Source organism: Colobus angolensis, unplaced genomic scaffold (genome assembly GCF_000951035.1).
Source record: "Colobus angolensis palliatus isolate OR3802 unplaced genomic scaffold, Cang.pa_1.0 Scaffold111, whole genome shotgun sequence".
NCBI classification, from domain to species: domain Eukaryota; kingdom Metazoa; phylum Chordata; class Mammalia; order Primates; family Cercopithecidae; genus Colobus; species Colobus angolensis.
This window is the reverse complement of record NW_012112142.1, coordinates 8,557,098-8,581,869: the sequence shown is the minus strand read 5'-3', so window position 1 is coordinate 8,581,869 and position 24,772 is coordinate 8,557,098. Positions and strand designations below refer to the sequence as shown.

The window sequence follows — 24,772 nt, the reverse complement described above, 5'->3', positions numbered from 1 at the left end:
ACCAACCACAGATTGAAAATATTTTTGTAAATGGATAGTTGCATCTGTATTGAGTATATACAGACTTTTGGGTTTCGTCATTATTCCCTAAATACTATAATAAACACCTAGTTACATAGCATTTACACTGTACTATGTAGAAAATAATTTAGAGATAAAGTACATAGGTTGTATCCAAATACTATGCCATTTATATAAGACACTTGAGCATCTGCAGGTTTTGTTATCTTGGCAGGGGTGAGGGGTGGTCTTGAAACCAATTCTCCCATAGATACTGAGAGATAACTGTATTATCTAAGAAAGTAAACCTTTAGAAATAAAGGTAATGAATGGTGAGCAGTTGTGGACAAAGAAGTTGAGAATTCTCTAAATTCAGTTTTCTAAAGGCACTAATACAAGTAAGTGAAAATATTATAACAAAAAAGTATAGGAAGAGGATTATTTCACAGTTTGATAAATGAAGAATGTGGTCTGGTCAATGCAGAGACATTTCAGTAAGATTTTACCTGAATAAAAGTGACAGTAAGGTGAAGCTATATTTTATATTGAAGAGTATTTGCAGTTTATTGGGTGTTTGATTAACCTTAAGTTAATTGCTTCATAAAGTGTAAATAGTTCTCATTTTATGAATTTTTTCATTCCAGATCATTTTGCTTTAATTAAGTACACATTTTTAAAACTCCTAAGAACCATTATAGATTTCAATTCACTGAGTCAAATCACAGAATTACGTTTTGTCTAGTCTAAGCATTTGCATATGTGTTATGTCCTTGTATTCTCACAAACATTCTGTGAAATATTTTACCTCCATTTTACTGATCAGAAACCAGGCACAGTTAGAAAATGAGGAATGATTCAAACAGATACTGATGGACATTTCACAGTTTACATTAAAATTTTGAACTTTGTAAAGACAGGAAAAGGGGTTTCATAGTGACCAAGGATATCAGCTCCCTTCCTCTGGAGCTAACTTCTAAGGTAAAAAGCAAGAAAATGCAGCACAAGTGATCACTTTCATCTCTACTAAAAGCTACGGAGATGCCTGCCAAAATAAAGAAACCCACCCCATTCGGTGCTGCAAATCTTTCAGTTTAAACTTCTGGTGGCAAAGGAAACAGCACCAATTTGCAACATTCCAGTGCTCTGAGTTGGTTTCTGGAGTCTATGTCAGCTCTGCAAGGAGAATTAGTTGATGTCATGGTCCTTCATTACTTTTAATAAACTCTGGAATTAATAAAGGATCTTGAGAAATGAACTAATGGTGAAGGTTTGGAAGGAGGAAGTCGTCAACCTAGAAGTTAAGTAATCACAGGCTTACTGTTGTCTTATGTTGATGGAATATCTATGTATTAACACTATAAGGCAACACAAGAAGAATGTTTTCACCAGATATGTATACTTGTCTCTCTTTTAAATAAGAAATTGTTTTCTTTGGACAACTTGGCAAAAACCAATCATCTGTCAGTGATGCTGTAATCGGCGGTTTTTGGACATGTTTTTAAGGTTAGGTTTCTTGCAAAAAGTGACACTTGAAGAAACTTTTAAGCAAGCAAGAAAGAATTACTTGATGGACAGAACACGATAGATTTATCTTAGGTCTACAAAAAGCACAGGGCTCAGAAAAGAAGAAACCAGAAGGAGACCATTTTGAGCAAGTAAACTGTATAGTATTGTAAGCAGAGATTGAGGAAACTGATGCAAGTATTTTGAAAGCCCATGAGACCACCTAAACATTTGATGGTAGGAAATACTTCAATGAAAGCATATCCATTTTGTGCAATATTATATACCATTAAAATCATATTTTTGAGGATTATTTAATGGTACTAGAAATTATTTATGATATAATGTTACTTGAAAGAGAAAGCAGGATATACATTTCATATTCAGGATAATAGCAGTTTTATTATACATATGCCCACCCACCAACATGCACACATGCATACCTTATCAGGTGTTACAAATATACAAATGAAACATTAATCTGGCTTGAGCAGGAGAGGGAATGTATTGATAATATAACTGAACAATTCAAAGATAAAATTGGCTTCAAAGGTTGATCCAAGTCCAAATGTGGTGCCAGGACCCCATTTCTCACACTGCATTTTTCTGCTCTAGTTTTGTGCCATTGCTCTCATTTGCAGGTAGGTCCTGCCCTAGAGCATAGAGAGGCTGCACGTACTCTCATTCAAGTTAGGTGGGGAAGAGGGTTTGAACAGGGTCCTGGTTTGTTTGTCTTGTTTCTTGTTCCCAACCCTGAACCCATCCCTGTAGCTAAGAGGGTGTAACACCTCTCACCACCCTCCCCAACCAGAGGTGAGGTAAGTTCCAGCCAAATCACATGGATAGGAGATTCAGGTGACCTTTAAGAAAGGGGAATGGAAGGGTGGGTGGCGAAGCAACAAACAAGTGTTTACTACTCATACTCTCACCCAGGGAATAATTGGAAGAAAGGACATCCCAATTTTAATTGATTGCCATGGATTATACATATACACAAACACACACACACATATACATATTTAATATGGATTACAGATGATTTTATATGACTTCACAAGCTTATTTTTAAGAATATTCCAATAATTACATATGATCTGAGAAATAAATTACAAAACTCCCTAAAACCAAAGGTGCACATTTCTAGCTTATCAATAAAGCCAAGTCATTTATAGATTGATAGTTTTAAATACTTCTATATGGATGTATACTGTTTTATGCATATAGTTTTATAACTGTACATATAGTTTTATATGTTTTTATATGTGGACAGATAGATATACATTATTTATAAAATAATATACATTTAAAAGTTCTGGACCAAGTAGTAAAAGGTTCTGAAAAGTGTTTGAGACCATGGGAGAGGTAGTGAAGAGCGTGACTTCATCAAGCAATAGTGGAGAAATGTTATTTTTGCAGTATGTTTTTGATTAATGTTAATAGATATCATTAATCATAATTAATATTTTGTAGCAAATGTTTAAATAATTATAGTCAGGAACTTCAAAAACTTTATTTAAAAAAAATTACTCAGAGAATGTCATGTACTGGCCTGTGCCTGGGCTTTCCCAAGCTATTTCTCCTCTAGTCCCACCTGTCTCTATGTCATTGTTAGCCCATTGCCAGTGGTCTCCTCACAAAAGAAAGCAACACACACACACACACACACACACACCCTAGTTTTATTGGCATTCTTGTGGACAAATGGAGAATGGAGGTCTATCACATAGCATGGCTTTATAGACATCCACATTTACCCTTCTCCACACATTCCCAAAACGCTCTCTCCCTTAGCAACTGTCTCATCCCTTCTAGCTCACTCAGCCCCTCAGTCCGTATCTATTTTTCTTTTCTTTTCCATCTCCTCCATCTCTTCTACAGCCACATTGCTTTAGCCCCTACCACCCTGGGACACTTCCTCTAGGATAAGAGTCAAAATGCAAATGCCTGCAGGAGCCAGGTGGGCAACATAAAGAAAAGAGCAGAAATTCCAGATACCAAAGACTAGCAGGGACTATGGCAAGCCAGGCAATGAATGCCTCATAAAACACTTGGTGCCTGTAGGGATGAGGATCCTATATTCACTGGTTCCCGATTGTCAAAGAGACACTGGAAATAGATCTTTAACATCTTTGAAAAATACCGCATGGTCGGCCGGACGTGGTGGCTCACGCCTGTAATCCCAGCACTTTCGGAGGCCGAGGCGGGCGGATCACGAGGTCAGGAGATCGAGACCATCTTGGCTAACACAGTGAAACCCTGTCTCTACTAAAAATACAAAAAATTAGCCGGGCGTGGTGGCCGGTGCCTGTAGTCCCAGCTACTCGGGAGGCTGAGGCAGGAGAATGGCGTGAACCCGGGAGGCAGAGCTTGCAGTGAGCAGAGATGGTGCCACTGCACTCCAGCCTGGGTGATAGAGCAAGACTCTGTCTCAAAAAAAAAAAAATACCACATGGTCAAGGAAAATGTATTTGCCAGCCAGATGAAACCCATGAGCTACCAGTTTGCAACCTCGTCCCTAGATCTCTCCATTTGTCTTCCTAAGTGGGCCAAGTTAGCCCTCTCTTGGTGTCCTTCATTTTATAAGCAAACATAAACCACTGCTCAGGGTAAATGTCAATGACTCATCACTTAGCGTGTGTGTGTGTGTGTGTGTGTGTAGGTGGCATGGCAGGTATAAAGTTATAGACACCAAAACTCTCCAACACAGCAGTGCATCTTACAGCAAGAATAATCTAAGGGTCAGGAAAGCTGGTTCTACTTCCTATTTAGCCAGTTCCTAGTTTTGCTCTTCTATCCCATGCCTATAATACTAAGGTAAATGCTGAAATGCCTTAAACACTAAAATTAAACGTACTATGTTGTACACATTTCCTTTCATGTCCTTTGTTTCCACTGGGGTGGAAATATACTAATGAACCAAACATCATTCTATCATCAATGATTGGTGGGATCTGGGAGGTATCAGTGTGTGTCCAAGTTGCTCTGATGGACATTGTATGAGTGAGATAAGACTGAAGAGTTGATGCCCAGAAGCAATGGCTTAAAAAAATTTTTTTGACCACATATCAGTCAGGATTTAGTCAAGAAAATAAAAATCACATTAGGTCTTCAAACAGAGGAATTGGTTACTTGAGTATGGAAAGGCTGAAAGAACAGAAAGGGAACACTATAATAATATCTAGAGATAACGGCAGGAATTAGTCCATGCCTTGAGAGAGAGGGACAGAAAGTAGAAGGTGGGTTACTGTAACCAGTAGATAGAAGGAGGGGCTCCAAAGAGCTGATGTTTGTAGCTTAGAAGAGGGAGTGACATGTGACTTCTGTTGGTATCTCTGCTGCTAGAGGTCTGACAGAAGCTGAAAGGAGTTGAAAGAAGCTGAAGTCTGCAGTCAGTGCAGCTGCTGGAGACATGCTGAGGGAAACAGAAACATAGAAAGGAAGCCTCTTCTCTTTCCCTGACCTTCTCCTCCACTTGCAGAAAGAACCAGCTGGCAAAGGAGGGTCCCAATGCCAACATCACAGAGCAGTGTAGAGAGGTGTGGATTTGGAGTTGAGAGACAATAGGGAGATAACTGGCACAGATAGAGCTGCAATAAAAAATGTAGATTACATCAGGACTCGGCACACAGCATTTGCATGCATGTCCAACTGAAACAAGCTTCACGAACCAATGGGATGCACTATATCTGATTTTCTATTCTATTCTACGCCATTTTAATTATTAAAATGCTGGCTACACTCTCCTACGTGATGTCGTAATCCACTAATGCCTTAGAGGAGTCTCAAATCTAAAAAAGAAGTGAAAGATTCTGAGACTCCATGAGAGCAAAGTGTATGTGGTTGAGATGAAGAAGGATGTGCATCAAATTCAAACAAAAGTCTGAGCAACTTGAAAAATGCATGGAAAGTATGAGAAGATTTGATTTTCTAATTTCAGAGTAGTCTTGACAAGAAAACAGAGAATATCATTGTGGTAAAGTCAGCAAGATCACATTTTAATTTTGACCCTGCCTTCCTCATCAACATTACAGATGTCAGTTTGCAAGTAACATATGACATAGATGTTTACATGCTGGGTGGCACTGAAATACTTAATGCCCTTTTTAGAGTCAACATTTATCAGCATGGCGACACGTGGAAATTAGGTTTGTTTTCTTTAGTTGGTGTTAGGAAAATCACAGTGCTGTCCACCGGATGGCATAAAAGTCACTAAAAACAGATTCTTCTTTTTATTTCTGGGGTACTTAATCTAAAAGAGTAGATTTGTATGGCCCAAAACCCCAATAGGATTGCATTATTTCCTTTTGGTTATTATTAGCTATTATCTAGTATTAAGTCAATCTTTCATATATATATATATATGTTCATTAGTAATTCAAATACTGAATTTGATCTTTATGAAGAGATTTGGATATCAATACTATTACAAACACAAACTCTACCATCCCCCCAAAAGTAGACCAGAAATTTGGAGAGAAACCCAATTAAAATATGCTATAGCAAATGCAAATTAAAAGCAACATAGATGCTTTGACTCACAGAGTTAATAGAGTCGTTTATGTTTAAAACCTGGAAGACTTGGCACGGTGGTTCACACCTGTAATCCCAGCATTTTGGGAGACTGAGGTAAAATTTTTTTTAAAACAGAAAAGTTTCCAATCATCCAATTAAACAGATAATCTGTTTATGCTGGGGAAGAGAAGTATGCCATAACTCTGATGTGTGTGTGTTTATACATGCATGTGTAAAGACAGTGTGTGTAGGCCGGGCGCGGTGGCTCACGCCTGTAATCCCAGCACTTTGGGAGACCAAGGCGGGCAGATCACGAGGTCAGGAGATCGAGACCATCCTGGCTAACACATGGTGAAACCCTGTCCCTACTAAAAATACAAAAAATTAGCCGGAGGTGGTGGTGGGTGCTTGTAGTCCCAGCTACTCAGGAGGCTGAGGCAGGAGAATGGCGTGAACCCAGGAGGCAGAGTTTGCAGTGAGCTGAGATCACGCCACTGCACTCCAGCCTGAGCCACAGAGTGAGACTCTGTTTCAAAAAAAAAAAAAAAAGAGAGAGAGAGAGTGTGTGTACATGCGTGTGTAAAATAACATGAGTATTCAAAGGAACAGGTCCAAGTTTAGGAAGAACAGGCCATGTTCACTTGGTGGTATATACCCAGAACCTATTTGTTGATGTCAGTAAACTTAGTACCTTTTTTCCTTGGGCCAGAGAAGATGTCATCAGACTATGAATCTGAATTGCGTTTTCTCTTTTTCTTATTGATATTTAAGAATATGAGAGAAAAATGTCTTTGTATCCAAAAGTATTTTGATGAAGCTTAGCTGTAAATTTCAAATGCTGGTATTTCTCAGCTGTTATGTTTTAACAAAATCTCTATCAGCCAACCTACTGCTCACAAATCAGCAATATCTCTTGTATAAAATAGTTCCTGAAGCAAAGAAAAAATTTAAAATATGCAATCACTTTAGAGGTTTCACATCTTACTGTATTTCATTGGGTTTGTGACATCATTTTGTGCCCTATTTTAATATCACATTAGAAAAACCAAAAAGGAAAAAAGATTGTATTAGATATGTATATATATATATATATAAGTACATGATAATTAAATTTGACTTTCCCCAAATGCTTTAAGATAAGGGACAACAAAGTGAAGAGTAACAAAATCAGAGTTCAGAGTCATGTCCCTTAGAAAGTTACGTGACGTTTTGGGCTTCATTTGCCGTATCTGTATGAGTTGTAATACTGCTTTTGTAAGTTTGTTGTAAGGATTGAATTATAACACATATGAAGGTTCCTGGCTTTGTTATACCTTAAACAATTTTCTGAGATTCACATTTATTGCTTTAATAGGATATCAAGAAAAATGAAGTAATTATCTGAGATGCAGAAAGCTGTTGATCTGCATATGGACATTTGTTCCTCCTCCCCTGAGAGGTCAGTTCTTATTTTTCTCATGAATCAAATATATTTAATTCCCGTGACCTTTCTCTGATTGGAAGAGTGTACTTATAGACAATAGCAAAGAATTATGGCATCTCAGCTATTATCACATTCTAATCATAGCTTCTTGCATTTGAGGCTTATGATACAAAGCAGAATTAGAAATGTCAGTTTCTTGAGGTTCAAAAATCAGTTTCATATTTGCTGTCTTGGCAGCAGCCAAAAAGGACAAATTAATAAAACATTATGTACAGTACTAAAAAATTGGGGGGTGGGCAGAGAGTGGAGATTTATGTCATCCATTAATCAGTGACCTAACCAGAAAAACATTAGTGAATGATTAAAGAAAGATGACCCTAAAGGACTTCAGGGGGATTCAGACAGGCTTTTGTCAAAGCCCCCAAATCTAATGTAATTTCAGGCTGGCCTCAAAATTCAATTTGTGTGGAACCTCTAAGTCATCTATTCCACAACGACATACAGCATAATTGTATTTGAACAGCTTCCAGCACAGCACTGAGAAAATGTCTTGTTCCGGGCCCTCAGTGCCCACGAGGAAGGCAGTCCAGATGACCACACAGGAGGACGGGCTCAGTAACAGAGTCTGCTGATCCCACCTGCTGACCGTTGCCCTCCACAGGAAGCACATGTTTCTGCTTAATTCCTGCCAGCTTTTGGCTGTCAGGTAGGGCATCTGCAACAGGCAGTTCCCGAGGGCTGCCACCTGGTGCTGTCAGTCGGCTTCAGACCAACAAGGAAAAGGGGAGGCATTCATTGATGTGCTTATTTTTCTGTGTTTAGAGTATTTCTTGGGACTTAGAGTTTTCACTTGGCAAGTTAACTGGTCTCTTTAGTTAGGAGAGAAAAAAAGGAATTTTGCTTGCTTTCCCTTAACTCAGAGTTCCCTTCTTTGGAAAAGCTATTTTGTAATACCTGGTTCACCCTCATTAAGTGTCTGCAGCTTCTCCACAGTACTGAATGGTTGCTTGAAAATATACTTAAAAGTTATATTCTAATTGTCATAATTTGAGAAATAGTCATTAAATCCCATTATTTTTTAATGTGTAGTTACAAACAACCACAAATAGTCTATTACAAAGTTAGTGTTTCAATCCCATTGAAAAAATTAGACAAAAATAAAACAAAAATAAATGTCCCAGGAGGAAGATGGAACATTCCTTAGAAAATACCATTTTTGGCTCCTGTCTCAGTAGTTTATAGCATGCAAAGAAATAGAAGATGTTCAGTGAATGTCAACAGTTAGATGGTATTTCAACCCCAAAAACACTGCTTGTTTTGATCTAAAATCAACTTATATTCAATTTTCACTCGTACCTTTCATTTTGCATCTACAAATGCAGTACAACTTTCCATAAAGCCAATTTGATGTAGTGAAACTGATTGAAGAAGAAGCATGATTTGCTTTTACCAGACTGCTTTAAGTAGTAGCCTAACTGTGAATAGGAATTAGCATTTGGATAAGAAGGAAACTACTGCCCTGAAGTCTTAGTCCGTCTGGGCTGCTAGAACAAAATGCCATAGACTGGGTCATACAGACACAACAGAAATGTGTTGCTTACAGGTCTGGAGATGGGGAGGTTCAAGATCAAGGTGCCAGCAGATATGGTGTCTAGTGAGGGCTCCCTCTGCTTCAGTGATGATGCCCACTACTTGTGTCCTTATATGGCAGAAGGACAAAAGGCCTCCCTCAAGTTTCTTTCATAAGGATAAGAATCCCATTCATGAGGGTTCTGCCCTCATGACCTAAACACCTCACAAAGACTCCAATCTCTTACTACCATGGCCTTAGGGGTAGTTTTCAACATATGAATCATAAAGGGCACAAACATTCAGACCACAGCACCTAGTTTGACACAGATATTTTCATTAGTGGCTTTTTGTTTGGCTTATCCCACCCACTGATGACTGACAAAACTGATAATGATAATAAAAAGTTTAAAGATGTCGGGTTAATAATAGTATCAGTAGTAATAGGAAAAGTTAGATGTACTCAAATACTGGGTTTAGTTTTTATATCTAAGCACCTACAGGGTTTTTTTTGTTTTTTCTTTTCTTTTCAAAAAAGTATGTGCCCAAGCACATATTTACATTACTGCTAGAAAAATTAGCTTTATCTCTTTAGCTTCATGTATTTCCCATTGGAGCAAATCCTTCCATCATGTGATGTTTTTTGATAACAGGGAATATTTGAGGAGCATAACCATCACACTATGGCAGAACAGACTGTTCTGAACTTCAAAAATATATTACTATGGAAATTGGTGTCCAGAAAGTCAAGTGGAAATTGCCATGAGTGTATGTTTTGTTTAATGGCATTTTTAACACTGGAAAGAATCACAGAATTCTTTGTGACAGAATTAGAGAATCCTATATCAGCATATTTGTGGACATTTTCTAGTAAACATAAGCACTCCACTGCCTTTATTTTCATGGCCATATTTTTATTCTACCTGTGTATTTTTAGGAAGTTCAATAAAATATTTGCTCAGAAAGTATTCCGGACATGTAAAGGTATCAGGTGCCAAGTCATACAAAGAACTGGATGCAAGAGAGGAACAGGAAGTTGAATGGGTGAAAAGTGGTTGGGCAGAGAAGCACAAAAGGAATTTTAAAAAACGTAGAATGACCCTTAACTTAAGAATCAGAGGAATCAGACTATAAAGTTAAAAGCCGAAACTGCTTTCATAACTTCTTGTTCCCACAAATGGTGTCTTGATTATCTTAAACCTCTGGCAAGCTGCCCGTGCTCGCTCATACTTTAGAGAGAGGCTTGACAATGAATGAAGGTGATTTTAGCCCTTTAGTCCATTAGAAGGTTTCAGAAACATCCTCTCTGCACTTTTTAACTTCCCATCGGTGCCCTTCCCATTGACTCCTATGCAAAAACTGAGAGTTCCTCTAGGTGTGTGTTTGACATGGGCAACCTCATCTCCCTCGGGGATGCTGGGGGAGAGAGAGAGTGGTGGCCACAAGAGGATGCAGCCACCATGTACCTAAGCGCGGGGCTCTAACTCAACAACAACTGGAATGTTCAAGGAACTCCTTCAAGGGAAATTCTGTAACTACACATGTTTGTTAAACCAAAGTGATTTTTCTGAGCAGTGAGGGCATCTGCCAGGCTTACAAATTGGGAAAAAGTTTGACCTGCCCCTTGGTACCTCCTTCTCAGTTTTTGGGTTGAGCTGCTGAGAACTTCCCTTGAATAGGCAGGACAGCTTGCTATGTGTGTGCAGCTTTTTCAAAGAAGTATATGACTGCAAAGATTTCCTAAGTGTCTAGGCATATCTTATATTCATGTTCACGGAAACAATATTCCACATTGATCGTCTATCATTCAGCTGGTTCCAAAGTGCACTCGTTTTCCTGTGTGCACTGTGAGAAATTCCTAGATTTTGTTTCAAATATTTTTCATGGAAAGCAAAACAGTTTTTTTTGTTTTTTGTTTTTAACAGAAGACATGTTGAAATGCCTTGAACTTGCTTTGGGTGTTTGATAGGATCAGTTTTCTGTAATGTTTCTTCCCACCCTCCTGTTCTTCTCTCATCTAAGCCCCAAATCCTTCAGCCACTAGCCTGTTCAGGGCCCTGGTTTGATAACCCAGCAATTGGAGAGTGGAGTGGGAGGAGAGTCCTTATACCTTTGTTTTTCTGGTTCTCCCCAACACCCTGGTGGCCTACTTGGGTGTCCCACAAGCTCTCTGTGCAAAACAGTGCATCTCATTTAGCAACAACTCCACCTAGCACAAGTCTCTGAGCTATACTTAAACTGGTGGGGAGAGAGTGTTGGAATGAGTAAGGCCTGCATTTGACTGTACAAGAAGAACCATTTTCTCTTCATGGTGGTGGGCCACAAAGTAATTTCTGCTTCTACTTTCACAACCCACAGGGTAGAGGAAGTGAATTTATGCTTTTTTCCAGTGTGACAAAAGTGCAATAGGTGTTCAAAGATATGTTTTTAGGAGAAATTTTCAACAAAGTTATAAGGGCTTTTGTGGAGTTTTTTATATAATAAAAAGAATTGAAAATAACATTTTTCTGTTTCCCAGGCTCTCTCATAAGGTTGGAATTTCTCTTTACGTGGAAGATAATGATGTAGCTCAGAGTATACATATCTTCCTAGCTGTACCAAATGAGCACATTCTTTATTATTTCTTTTTCAAAATAGCCACTGTGTTTTATGCTTTGTAATATTTATGGAAAAACAGGAACAACTTGATAGCCCAGCCATTTAAGAATCTTGGCTATTTAGAGTGTGCTAAGGGAGGTAGTGTGAATTGGCCAACATTTGCACCTAGAGTCCTGAGTTGAATATACTGTCTTCTTCAGTAATCAGTATGTAAAGTAATCAGTATTTAAAGTGTTCAGACAATTTTTTCTAAGTTGGAGATGACCAAAATGTAACATTCACAGCCATCCAAAAGAGTTCTGTGAAGTGAAAGACTGCTCACAGATTCTGGCTTCCTTCTAACATTTCAAAACCATCTTCTGCCTTCACCCTAGTGTTATTGACCTTCTTATCTTTGTGTCCCATGGTATTCAATACCTATGTCTATCATTTAATTATATTTTTATATTTCTTATAACATTTTATTGTATAAATTACTGTCCTGATTTGTTACATGTTTGTCCTGAATTTAAAAACATAAAGCCCTGAAGTTCCATAATAGTATCTCAATCACCTTAAAACTTCCAGACCAAGGACATACCTAAAACTTAGCGATAAATGTTTGTTGAAGGAAAGATTGAATAAATAATGGGAAGTTGGAGCTGATGTAAAACTATCTACTTGAAAGGACCCAAAAGAATAAATGAAGGCACTTTTTGCATAGAATTACGAGAAGACAAAAATAATTTCTTGGCCTTATATGTATAGTTTCTAAATAAACTTTTTGGAGCAACAACAATATCCATATCTTTTACTAAGATGGAGACCTGAAGTATGGCAGTGTTAGGGGAAGACAGGCGAGTCTGGTGAAGTTATAGACTGTGCTTAGTGTAAGAAAGGAACTCCTCTGTGATCATTTTAGGCTTTCTGCTCTGGGCTATAGTTTTCCCCTTTTATGTATCACCCTGTTGCTAAAAGGAAACTTTGATTTTTTTTTTTTTTGTAAAACACTAAAAACTTGAGTGTACCAAATTTACCTAGTTTGAATGTGATACTGGTTGAAAGAAAAAAAAAAAGTCTTCCCTTCTTTTCATAAACTCAGAGGACTGGGCACAGAAATAAACTGCACAATCAGTAAGTGCTGTGGTCTGAAAGTTTGTGTCCCTCCCAAATTCATAGTTAAAACTTAATCACTAATGCACTAGTCTTAAGAGGTGGGCCTTTTAGGAGATGATTAGGTCCTGAAGGCAGAAGCCTTATAGATGGGATGAGTGCCCTTATAACAGAGGCCTAAGGGGAGTTTGTTCACCCCTTCTGCATGTGGGGATCCAACAAGGAGGTATAATATCCAAAGCAGAGAACCCTCACCAGATGCTGAGTCTGCTGGCATCTTGATCTTGAACTTCCCAGCCTCTGAAACTGTGAGAAATAAAATTTCTGATGTTTATAAATTACTTAGTGATATGGTTTGGCTGTGTCCCCACCCAAATCTCATCTGGAATTGTAGGTCCCATAATTCCCATGTGTCCTGGGAGGGACCTGGTAGGAGGTAATTGCAATCATGGGGGCGGGTCTTTCCCGTGCTGTTCTCATGATAGTGAATAAGTCTCACGAGATCTGATGGTTTCTAAAGGGCAGTTGCCCTGAACACTCTCTTTTGCCTACCACCATGTAAGATGTGACTTTACTCCTCCTTCGCCTTCTATCATGATTGTGAGGGCTCCTCAGCCATGTGGAACTGTGAGTCAACTAAACCTCTTTCCTTTATAAGTTACCCAGTCTTGGGTATTTCTCTATTAGCAGCATGAGAACAGACTAATGCACCTAGTCTAAGGTATTTTGTTGTAGCAGCCCTAATGGACTCACAGACATTCCAGTGAAAGCCTAAAACCATAGAAGACTTCTTGGACATCAAGTTTCTAAAGACATAGGAGAGCAAATTTCTTCTAAACACAACTAAAATAAAACTTAAAATTTGTGTTTAATATGTATATACTGTACATCACTGCAAATGTGGTATTCCTTTAGGATAGCACTCCCGCTTGTAATTAAAAATTTCCAAAATTAGGCATCCAAAACTAGAAGAAGTCTACAAATGGCAATAAGCACTCTGTTATCCAAAAGAGAGATTTTATAAATAGAAGATTTTGTATATAAGCCTATTTATCTACAGCCTAGTAAAGAGTTGAACACTGTCTAGAGAATGTGACCTAAGTAGGCAAACAATTCAGATAATGTAAATTGCAGTTTGAGGCCTAAAAAATACAGAAAACATGTTTAGTCTAAAAAAATATGAAGACCTAAAATGGCACGCAAATTCTGACAAAAACTTTTCTAGGACACGGTAATATGGAAACACTGAAGTATGAATTAAAATCAAAGAGTTTTTTAGTTTAAAATGGTGTGTCAAGAAAGCAGCTCCTAACATAACTTGCTCCAAGCAACCATTCAATACCTACAGAGAACTGCCAAACAAAATTAGTAATCTACTGATAAAGTTAGGAAAACATTTTCTTAAATGGGGCTAATCTAAAAAGAAAAAAATTTCCAAAGTTTACCCATGTTTAGAGCAGCCCTATTTACCCTGAAGAAAGAACACTGTTGTGAAATTTATTTCAGTGACCCAGGGCCCTGTATCAACAAATAAAAGGGACCATTTTCCTTCTCCATGACAATGGTGTTTTTTGAGGAATTATAATCTTCCCACTGTTAGCAGCTTCTATAACTTTCTAATTGATCTTCCTCACTTCTATCTTAGCCCTCTTTTATCTACTCTTCCCCCAGCAGGCATAAAACACGTCAAAGTCCTTAAAATTCTCCAATAACTTTCCATTGCTCTTAGAACACAGACACCTTCACTTGTCCTAAGAAGCCCTAAATGTTCTGCCCAGCTTACTGCCTCCACCTTGTCCTGAATTTAGCATACCCCTCTCTGCCTTTGACATCTTAAGTTTTCAAAAACTATATTTCATGGAATTTTGGAATAATATAATTAATTCATGTGAATTAATGTGTATACCTCTCTGTCTTTCATTCACTAAACTCTAGCCACACTGCTGGATAGTAGTGAATAAATGCTGAGTCATTGGAAATAAAATTATAAGATAATTAAAATATTATTAAAACAAGAGCAAAATGTATCAGCTGTCATCAAAGCTCAATATAAAGATAAAGTCACTTATAAATGCTTTTATTAAAAAATAAAGACCAAGAGTAAATTGAAAACATTGCCCACAAAATAGAAATAATAGAAAAAATACAACGGTATTTCGAGCCAATTAACAGATCTATTATACTGTTTTCTATTTCTGATTACTCAAAAAATTGTTAAAACTTATAAAGCTTAATCAAGGAAAACAACTAAAGCAAACAGCAAATTTAATATGGGAAAGGAGATACAGGAATAACTAGGAATCGATTTTTTAATTTTTTTAAATTTTAAATTGTAGAGAGTACTGTATATTAAAAATGTAAATCACAATAATCTGTGCTGATTTGACAGACTCTAGAACACTACCTGGAAAATGGAGGGGTTCAGTAAGTATTTGGTGAATACATAGGTTTCATAGGAAAATATTTGTTGTCTCAAGAATTAGAAAGCCTGAAGAGAGCAACAACCCTGGGAAGGGGGAAGTCCTTTCTATTATCAAAGAATTATCTCAAATAAATTCCCAAACCTTGTCACTCAGTAAATATTTATTGAGCACATTCTATTATGCCAAGCACTATTCCAGTGTAAAGGATGATAAAAAATATCAGGACCCCCAAACTTCTTATGCAAAAGGGAACTCAAGCCCAGGAGGTTGAGTCATGCAACTCTCTCTTCCAAATGAATATCTGTTTCTAGCATGATGCCTCAGCCAGATCCCCATGGAAACATAAAAGACCTCAGGCACCTGCTGAAGAACTGCTTCCACAAATCATTCATAACTAAATTCTCTGCTGGCCTCCCATAAACAAGGACTTGCCATTTGTAACTTTAGATCTGTGATCTGCAATCTAAGTCTAGCTCCTAAAACTAAAGTCTGTTCAATTCCACACTGATAATATCTATCATATCGTATCTTCACAGGTGCAGAGTGAAGACAAGACTCATTTCCTCCACCTACCCATAGAGGTCTACAGAAGTGGCTCTTCTGTTATTAATACTTCCTTTTTCTCTGCAAACATTCACCTTATCTTGTGTAAAATGTAGATTTCCTGGACACTATCTAATGTCTCACGGGAATACAACCATTTGCCCTAGAGTCCCTTTAAAGAAATATGTAAATCCTAAACCTCCTGAAAACCTCTTTGGAGAAACAGCCACAGATTTGTCTACAGATTGCTCAAACGCACCCCAAAGTTGGCTTAACACACCTCAAAAATTAAGACTTTTATGTCATTCATTTTTGTTGTCACTAGACTCTGTGAATAACCATTAACCTTCCTCCACCTCAACCCAAACCTGTCCTCTTAAAGTTTCATTCTTCTGCTGATATCAAACAGGTGGTGGCATGTGTAATTAAGAAAACTAAAACAGAGTGAGGAGAATGGGACCTGGGGAAGGGGTGCATGGATGGTTATTCCTCTGGATTGGGGAGAGACTCTTTGGTAATATCTGAGCAGCTAAGGAGCAAACCATGCAGATAATTAGAAAAGATTATTCCAAACAGAGGAAAAAAAGAATGTGAAAGGGTCCTGAGTAAAAGTAGTGCCTGGAGCTGAGTGAGGGAGGCAAGAATGGTGAGACCCAGGTCTTGTGGGGCCTCAGGGGCACTCCACTCTGGGGAAAAGGGAAGCCACTGCATTGATCTGATATGATCTAACCTAACATTGAGGTTAGGTTAACAATCACACCCTGTGATTGTGGTCTGGACAATAGGCTTTGGGGTACAAGATAAAAGCTAGAGGAGCAATGAGACCATTCCTATAATCCTAGCAAGAGACGATGGTGGCTGAAACAAAGCTAGTCACAGTGCAAGTGGCACAGCAGCAGGACTCTGAATATATTAGTGGCCAGATTCTGAATTCATGATGAAGATGGAGCTGACAGGATTCCTGGTGAATAGTAGGAACTTATACTTTAAGATATTTAAAACATCTTATATGCTAATAAAAACAATGCAATAAAGCCTTGGTTCAGCTCTGGAATCAGCAACTAGGCCTATATAAAGATGTAAACCAAAAATAAAATTCTATGCCCCGTAACAGACTGAATGACTGAATGACCAACCCCACCCCCTGCTCCCACTTCAACAAAAGAGATTCAAAAGAAACATGAAAACTAATTCAGGTCATGATGGGAGGGGGGTGTCATGCCCCATCACACTTTTCTCCCTTTGGAGTTCAGGCACAACTGACCAGCATTAACATTAAAACACAGATCTTAAGACTGACAAAACAGACTGTAGCAATAAGATACCAAATTCCAATTTGGCTCTAGTATAGTATCATATGACAGGCAGCAGGCCCTGAAGGAAATCAAAGGATTTTACCCCAAAATAGATTAATTTGGCATGTTTTCACAGATCCCTGAAAAGCCATTTTGTGGGAGAAAATTTGCATCTGTAATTTTTGTAAGGAAAAGTTTGCATCTGCAAAGAATTTCTACTGACACAGCTAGATCTTTCCCCTTCCAGACCTTCCCAATCCTGAGGAGATGAACCTAGAGTCTAGTACCTTTTAAGGGTCTAACTAGGAAATATTTGCCATCCATTTTCTCTAAGGGTGGCCACCTATGAGACTTCATCTACATAATAAGAATCTTGGTCTCCACAACCCCTTATCTTAACCCAGGCACCCCTTTCTTTTGGATAATAACTGCTTGAACCAATTTCCAATCAGAAAAATCTTTGAATCCACCTGTGACCTGTAAGACCCCACTCTGAGTTGTCCCACCTTTCTGAACCAACTCAATGTATACCTCACAGTATTGATTAACATCTTATGTCCCCCTAAAACATATAAATCAAGCCGTAAACTAACCGTCTTAGGTACATAGTCTTAGAACCTCTTGAGACTATGCCTCAGGCCATGGTCACTCATATTTGGTTCAGAATAACCCTCTTGAAATATTTTACAGAGTTTGGCTGTTTTCGTCAACAAAGAAATGACCTATTAACAGATGCTGACATATATTTTTTATGTTATTTTATTTTTGACCTCTGAACTTTTTATTGGCCTCCTGCTCCCCAAAGGGTACCCTGCTTCTGCTGGCTTAATGTCTCATCCATGGGCTCCACAAGGTCATTGATGACACCAATGTCACTCAGCTGCAGCTTGAGACAGAGATCGAGGCTCTCAAGGAGGAGTTGCTCTTCATGAAGAAGAACCACAAGGAGGAAGTAAAAGGCCTAAAAGCCCAGATTGCCAGATCTGGGTTGAGCCTGGAGGTAGATGCCCCCAGATCTCAGAACCTAGTCAAGATCATGGCAGGCATCCTGGCCCAATATGAAGAGATGGCTCGGAAGACCTGAAAGGAGCTGGACAAGTACTGGTCTCAGCAGATTGAGGAGAGCACCACAGCAGTCACCACGTAGTCTGCCAAAGTTGGAGCTGCTGAGATGATGCTCACAGAACTGAGACATACAGTCCAGTCCTTGGAGATCAACCTGGACTCCATGAGAAATCTGAAGGCCAGCTTGGAGAACAGCCTGAGGGAGGTGGAGGCCCGTCATGCCCTGCAGATGGAGCAGCTCAAAGGGATCCTGCTGCACCTGGAGTCAGAGCTGGCACAGACCTGGGCAGAGAGACAGTGCCAGGCCCAGGAGTATAAGGTCCTGCTTAACATCAAGGTCAAGCTGGAGGCTGAGATCGCCATCTACTGCCACCTGCTGGAAGATGAGGAGGACTTCAATGTTGGTGATGCCCGGGACAACAGCAACCCTATGAAACCATCAAAAAGACCACCACTCACCAGATAGTGGATGGCAAAGTGGTGTCTGAGACCAGTGACACCAAAGTTCTGAGACATTAAGCCTACATATATATTTTTAAACTGACTATATAAGCTTGGCTTTATAAATCAGATCAGTGGAGAAAGAAATAACTCTTCAATAAATGGTGCTAAGATAATTGGATACCTATTTTTAAGTCATATTCTCAGGTATTACATACACAAAAAGATGGTAGATGGAGTCATAAATTTAATGCGATGAATTTTTTGAAATGACAGTTATTGATACCTAGATGAAAATGTCAGTGAATTTTTAATCGAACTCGGTATGAATAGAACTTCTAAGTTCAACAGCAACAAAAGAAATCACAAAGAGGGAAAAAAACACAACAAAGTTCAATGAGATGAAAACATAGAACATCTACACGTCAAAGATATATTAACAAAATTAAAACCAAGCAAACTAAAAAATTTTGTGAGAAATATGACAGATAGTCAAATTATTATCATATACAAATTTACTATAAAACAAAAACATAAACCAACCTCAACAACCATTATGGGAAAAAGGTTTAAAAGCCAAATACAAAAAGTAGAGTTCGTTGGAGCTCTTCTAACAATAGTTCTTCATGAAACTATTGCCAATGCTGATCATGATTAATATTTTCATAAAATTCTCAGCATTGAAAATACCATTCAATTTTCCCAGATGGAAGGAAGATTTGAAATATAAAACTGAAACAGTTAATTAAGTAATAATACATTCAAGTGGTCAGGTGAGCTATGTCTTGGATATATGGGAAGAATTGCATTTTAGAAGAAATATCCAAATAATGCTTGTAATATGAAGGTCTTGCTGCTCCCTAAATAAAAGATCCCAATATATTGCCCTAGACAAAAAGAGCAATCAGATAGCAGATATTAATGCTGTATATGTCATTCAAAACAACAGTGAATAGCCCCTGGAATATTATATGCAGTACTCATGGTCACTGCACCTCCAAAGAGAAAGGAAAATAGGACACTCTCAGGGGCTAGGAGGCTTATGAAAATAAACTTTAGAAAGCAGAATTCTTTCTCACAGGTGCAAAATTAAAATAATAATAAATGTACTATATGTTTCCTGTGACCTAAGCAGTATGTTAAATTCTTTAAATATGTTATCTCATTCAGTGCTCCCAGCCAGCCTAGCAGAAAAGTGCCCTTGCACACTTGTTACAAATGAGAAAATGGTCTCAGTGCTTGATTTCACACAGCTGGTGAGAGAGAGCAGCGCAGGGACTCCAAGGTAGGCCTGGCTGACTGCAAAGCACATCCTCTTTGTAGTCAGGATCATTAGGCTGAGCAACATGGACTTTTCCACCACATATTAGACTTTCTGCCACATATTAGACCTCATATTAGACTTCAACACTCCTTGAAATGAAATTGCAGAGGAAAACCCAAGACCAACTAGTCTAATCTGTGACAGCACCAGTGGAATTCCCTTTCTTGGAGGCAGAACATGATAAAGCAGGACAAATTCCAAAAGGGAGTCATTCATTTATTTATTCATCTCACCAACAAATATTTATGAAGGTCCTACTTTCTCTGTGCCAAACATTGGGCTAATAGCACTGAATGTCAAATTCAGAATGGATTTCTAAGGGCAGAAAGAAATGCTTAGGGTGTGCATTCTCACCTTTTTTAGATTGAATTCATGAAGGACGAAGATGCTTTAAAAAGAGAAGCTTTTTCGTGAACTGGCATTGTGAGCATGATAAACCACAAATCTTACCCACATCCTTCTGTCTAAATATAATCTATGTACAGTTTGAGAGGTGGACCACTTGGACTATAGGTATGGCTTTCTGAGCACTTGAAGAAAATAGCATTAGGTCATAATTTCAAAATGGTGTGATGCAGCCTCCTTTTGAAATGTGAAATCTGCTGAGATTCTTTGTACAATTATTCCTATATTTCTAGTGATTAACAAAATAATTTTAGAGCTAATTTATCTTCTGCCATGGCTTATGTTTACAGTGCTTCCCAATCTTTATCTTCAAGTTTCTCCATTGGCTCTTTCATACCAACTTTGAGAGCTTTGTTGTATGCCCCTTACAATGCCTAGGAAGCGAGGATGTGTTTTCTTTATGAACATATGAGGGAGGATTATGTGGGGTAGAGGTGTTCTTAAAAGCGTTATATTCTATGCGACCAAATAAAAGCATCAGGATATATTTCATGATTAAGTATCACCTTATAAATTATAGAGAAGCGAATTCCATCAATTGAAATTTGATCCTGGCTTAACAAAATTTTCCAACTTGGAAATTTTGTGTCTGTATCGTAACCAGCTTATTTGAAAAATAATGGTTTTGGGTTTACCAGCTGCCAAAAGTCTAAGTGTAGAACAACAAATTCCCCAAGGGACGGCTCTCCCTCCAGTCATTATGAAAGTGAGGCTGGAGCCCAGGAGGGAGGAACAGATTGCATTGCCCATGAGCATGACCTAGTGGCTGGTTCACTGAGTGGCATTTATGGGAGTAATAGAAAAGGCTGCTTGTCTGTTTTCCAAGTGTCAGGGTAAGTGATGTGTATGCAGCTGTTGTTCACGGAGACATGAAGAGCAGGAAAGAACAGCATCTTAGAAAGCATAAGTTAAAAAAGACATTCTTAACCTCCCAATATTAAGCATTTGGTACTCTCTACTGACTTCAGGGACCAGGACCCATCAAAAGCACTTGTTTGCAGAGGCAAATAGAATGTTCTTACTGATTCTTCACAAGGAATCAAAAATGATAAACTTTGCTTCATACTGGCTCCCAAGTCATTGCAGGGAGTTTATTTAGACTGCAAGACACTTAACAGAGCTTACCATGGTAAGCATGACTTGCCATACACGCTTCATCAGGGGATCACTGGCCAACATGCAGTTATATTACTAAATAATTTATTGTAAGGGGGATACATCAACCCTAGAGAGAATTTGAGAATGCTCTGCTATGTTTTGCAGCCAAACATGTATCATATATGCCTGAACATTTCTATATTACTTTGATAACACAGCTCTGCATGCCTATCAAAAGTTTGATTAAAACTGACTACAGTGCAAATTATCTAATGCTGTTTTTGTGAACTCTCAATATTGTTTCATCTTAACCATATGACTACTGATGTGGCAGTTAATATACGGTTTCCATCAGGTTTTATGGAACTAGATATTCTGCACCCGGAATTATGAACGTACTACATTTTCCTATAATCTGCTCTCAACAATTTTCAAGGGAAAAGAAATAATAAGGTCATTGATGCTAAAGTTACAGCCCTGCTTAAACAGGCAAATAAACAAATAGATCTCAAATGCCCAATTCAAATGCTGTGCCACATACATTTGTATATTATCTTTACAAGCCTCATCTACATAAATTTAAATAATTGTTGGGCCATATTGCAATATATATTCAAATTCAATATCAAGTAGTAAATCCGTGAAATGCTAAGATGTTTAAAACATTTTTTGTAAATGATCACATCTCTGCTTAGAAGTGGAACAGCAACACTGAAAATGCTGGTGATAAGGTTTGATTTAACAAAGGGATCTGGACCAGGAATGCAGAGACCTGGGTTCTACTTTCCTCTTTGTCACAAATTTGCTTCTTGATCCAGGGCTTTGGGTTCCTGTTCTCAGATAATTATGGGAGGGGAGAAACATGTAACATTTTGTATTCATTAGAACTACTTATGTTACAAGGACAGAAACTACTTAAGCTCAAAAAATATTTAAAGGACAGTGATTTTCTGACATGGGGATTGTGAGAGTCCAAAGTAAAGCAGGCTTTGGGGTGGCTTCTGCCTCTGTCTAGGTGACCCCATTAGAGACCAGATTCTCTTCTTCTCTCCACACTGGAGGTTGGCACCAACCTCAGCCATTCACGTTCATGGTCACCAGATGCTGCTGACATCTGAGGATGGACATTCAGAGACAATGTGTCTGCCCTACATTTTAAGCAAAGTACTTGCATGTTTACTCTGATTAGACTGACAGGGACTGCTACCCCAGAAGCATCTCAGCTGTGTGAGAGATGCAGCTACCCCTAAAAATCTGCCATTTGTTATCAAGAAATACAAAGAAATTGATTCTAAGTAGACAATCAACAAATATCTAGTTTGTAAAAAGTGAGGGGTTTCGTTTTTGTTTTTTTTTTTTTTGATTCGTTCCCCCAGTTTTGATTTTCTACAATTCTAAATTCTATGGGCCCCAGAAGTTTTTACATTTAAACAACAAGCATTGACTTTGAATCTAAATCATGGTTCTTGCCCCACCTCCCGGCAGGTTTTAGACTGGTTAAAGGAAAGAAAGGTGAAACAGTTATTTTAATAACAAAAGGACAGTGCTATGATTTGAATGTTTGTCCCCTCCAACACTTATCTTGAAACCTAATCCTCAGTGTGATGTATTGAGAGGTAGGGCCTTTAAGAGATGGGGCCTTTAAGAGGCAGAGCCCTCATGAATGTATTAATCTATCCATAGATTAATGGATAATGACTTAATGGGCTATCTGGAGGTGGTACTAGTAGTTGTAAGAAAAGTAAGAGAGGCCAGAGCTAGCACACTCAGTCCTTCCCCATGTGATGCCTTGTGGCTCCTTGGGACTCTGTGGAGAGTCCTCACCAATAACAAGACCCTCACCAGCCACCCAGTAACTTGAAAGGCTAAGATGGAAGGAGACCACTTCAGGGAAAAAAAAAAAAAAGCCCTCAGCTCACCAGATTCGCCCTCTCAACCTTGAATTTCCAAGCCTCCAGAACTGTAGGAATTAAATTTTGTTTCTTTATAAATTACCCAGATTCAGGTATCCTGCTTTGAGCAACCAAAACTAGATTAAGACAGAAAGATTCTATGAAATAAATAAATCAGAAACAAATAGGCATGGGGAAGATATTGTTGGAGAAATGTGGGGAGAGGTATAAGGCAGTGACCTGAAAAACATGGAGAAAGAAGATAGACAACAGGCTCAGTGAGGAAAGGGGGAAGAAGATGATATACAGAAGGGGGTTGGGGTCAGATTGTGAAGAGCCTTGTGTACAAGTATGGGGAGTTTGAAATTGATCAACGGAAATCAGGTATAAATATGTTCAGATTTGTCTGGAGAAGCAGACCCCACGGTTGTGGTTTTGAAAAGCCTGACAGTAAAACTTATGGACATTAATATAGGTGGCCCAATTACAGTAACTCTGAGCCCTCCATTACTGCAGAATCTCAGTCCTCTCTGTCTCCCACATATGTGCATCCTTCAAAGCCTCTCCAGTGTTTTTCTGAGGTTTCAGCATTGAACCTGTTGCATTGCAGACTGTCAACTGCAGTCACCAGGAGCACTAGTCATATTCTCCTCCCTAGCTCTTGCTTCTGCATGTCCTTATCCACTGTCCAAGAAGCTACCTCAGGAATCTTCATTATCAATGACGCTAGCTCACCTGTCAAGTAAGGGAACTGCTGGTGTGCAGGGCTCGGGAGTGGTGCTGGGTTCCTGCAAGGGACTTAGAAGGGTTGTTGCCTTATTTCTTGCCACCAGGGCTCTAAAACCATTGCTTGTGCCCCAAAATGGACAAAATGAGACTCATAAAAATGCATTCTTCAATCCCTGTCTGTTTAATCATGGGTGTTAATTTTTTTTTCATGAGACATGGTAGGATCCAAACATTGTAACTTCATCTCCCTCATCTTCCTCAAAAGTATATGCACACACAAAATTTGCTCCTTCTGCTCCAGCAACAAAGCCATATCAAGATGCAGGCAGAGATAGAGGGAGAAGGACATTGGCCCTTTACACTGAAAGGCTGGGATCTCTGACATTTTCACATACTGATTTACCATTTATGTTCAATCCAGTGCCTGACACATCAAAGGACTTGAGTGTTACTCATTGGATAAATGCACAAGCAAACCATGTAAAGAATATACTGGTGACAGAAGAGAATAGTGATTCAGAGGCTAATCATTGTTGGAATAGTCTTAGGAGCACTAAACTAAGATACCAGCTGATAAGGGTAACTTTGAGAAACATTTCCGAGATGGAATCATCAGATATTTGCAAATGGATTATCCTCTTACACTTTTCAGAAAGAACAAGGGAGAAAAACATAGGTGCAGGCCAGGTGCAGTGGCTCACGCCTGTAATCCCAGCACTTTGGGAGGCTGAGGTGGGCAGATCACCTGAGGGCAGGAGTTTGATACCAGCCTGACCAACAGGGAGAAACACCGTCTTTACTAAAAATACAAAATTAACTGGGCATGAAGTAGCATCCAGCTACTCGGGAGGCTGAGGCAG

General features: G+C 38.7%; 1 pseudogene; it reads left to right on the top strand.

The window, feature by feature from the left end:
* The first annotated feature begins 17,790 nt into the window (after positions 1 to 17,790).
* Positions 17,791 to 18,542, top strand: LOC105522755 (annotated as a pseudogene).
* The last annotated feature ends 6,230 nt before the right edge of the window (positions 18,543 to 24,772 follow it).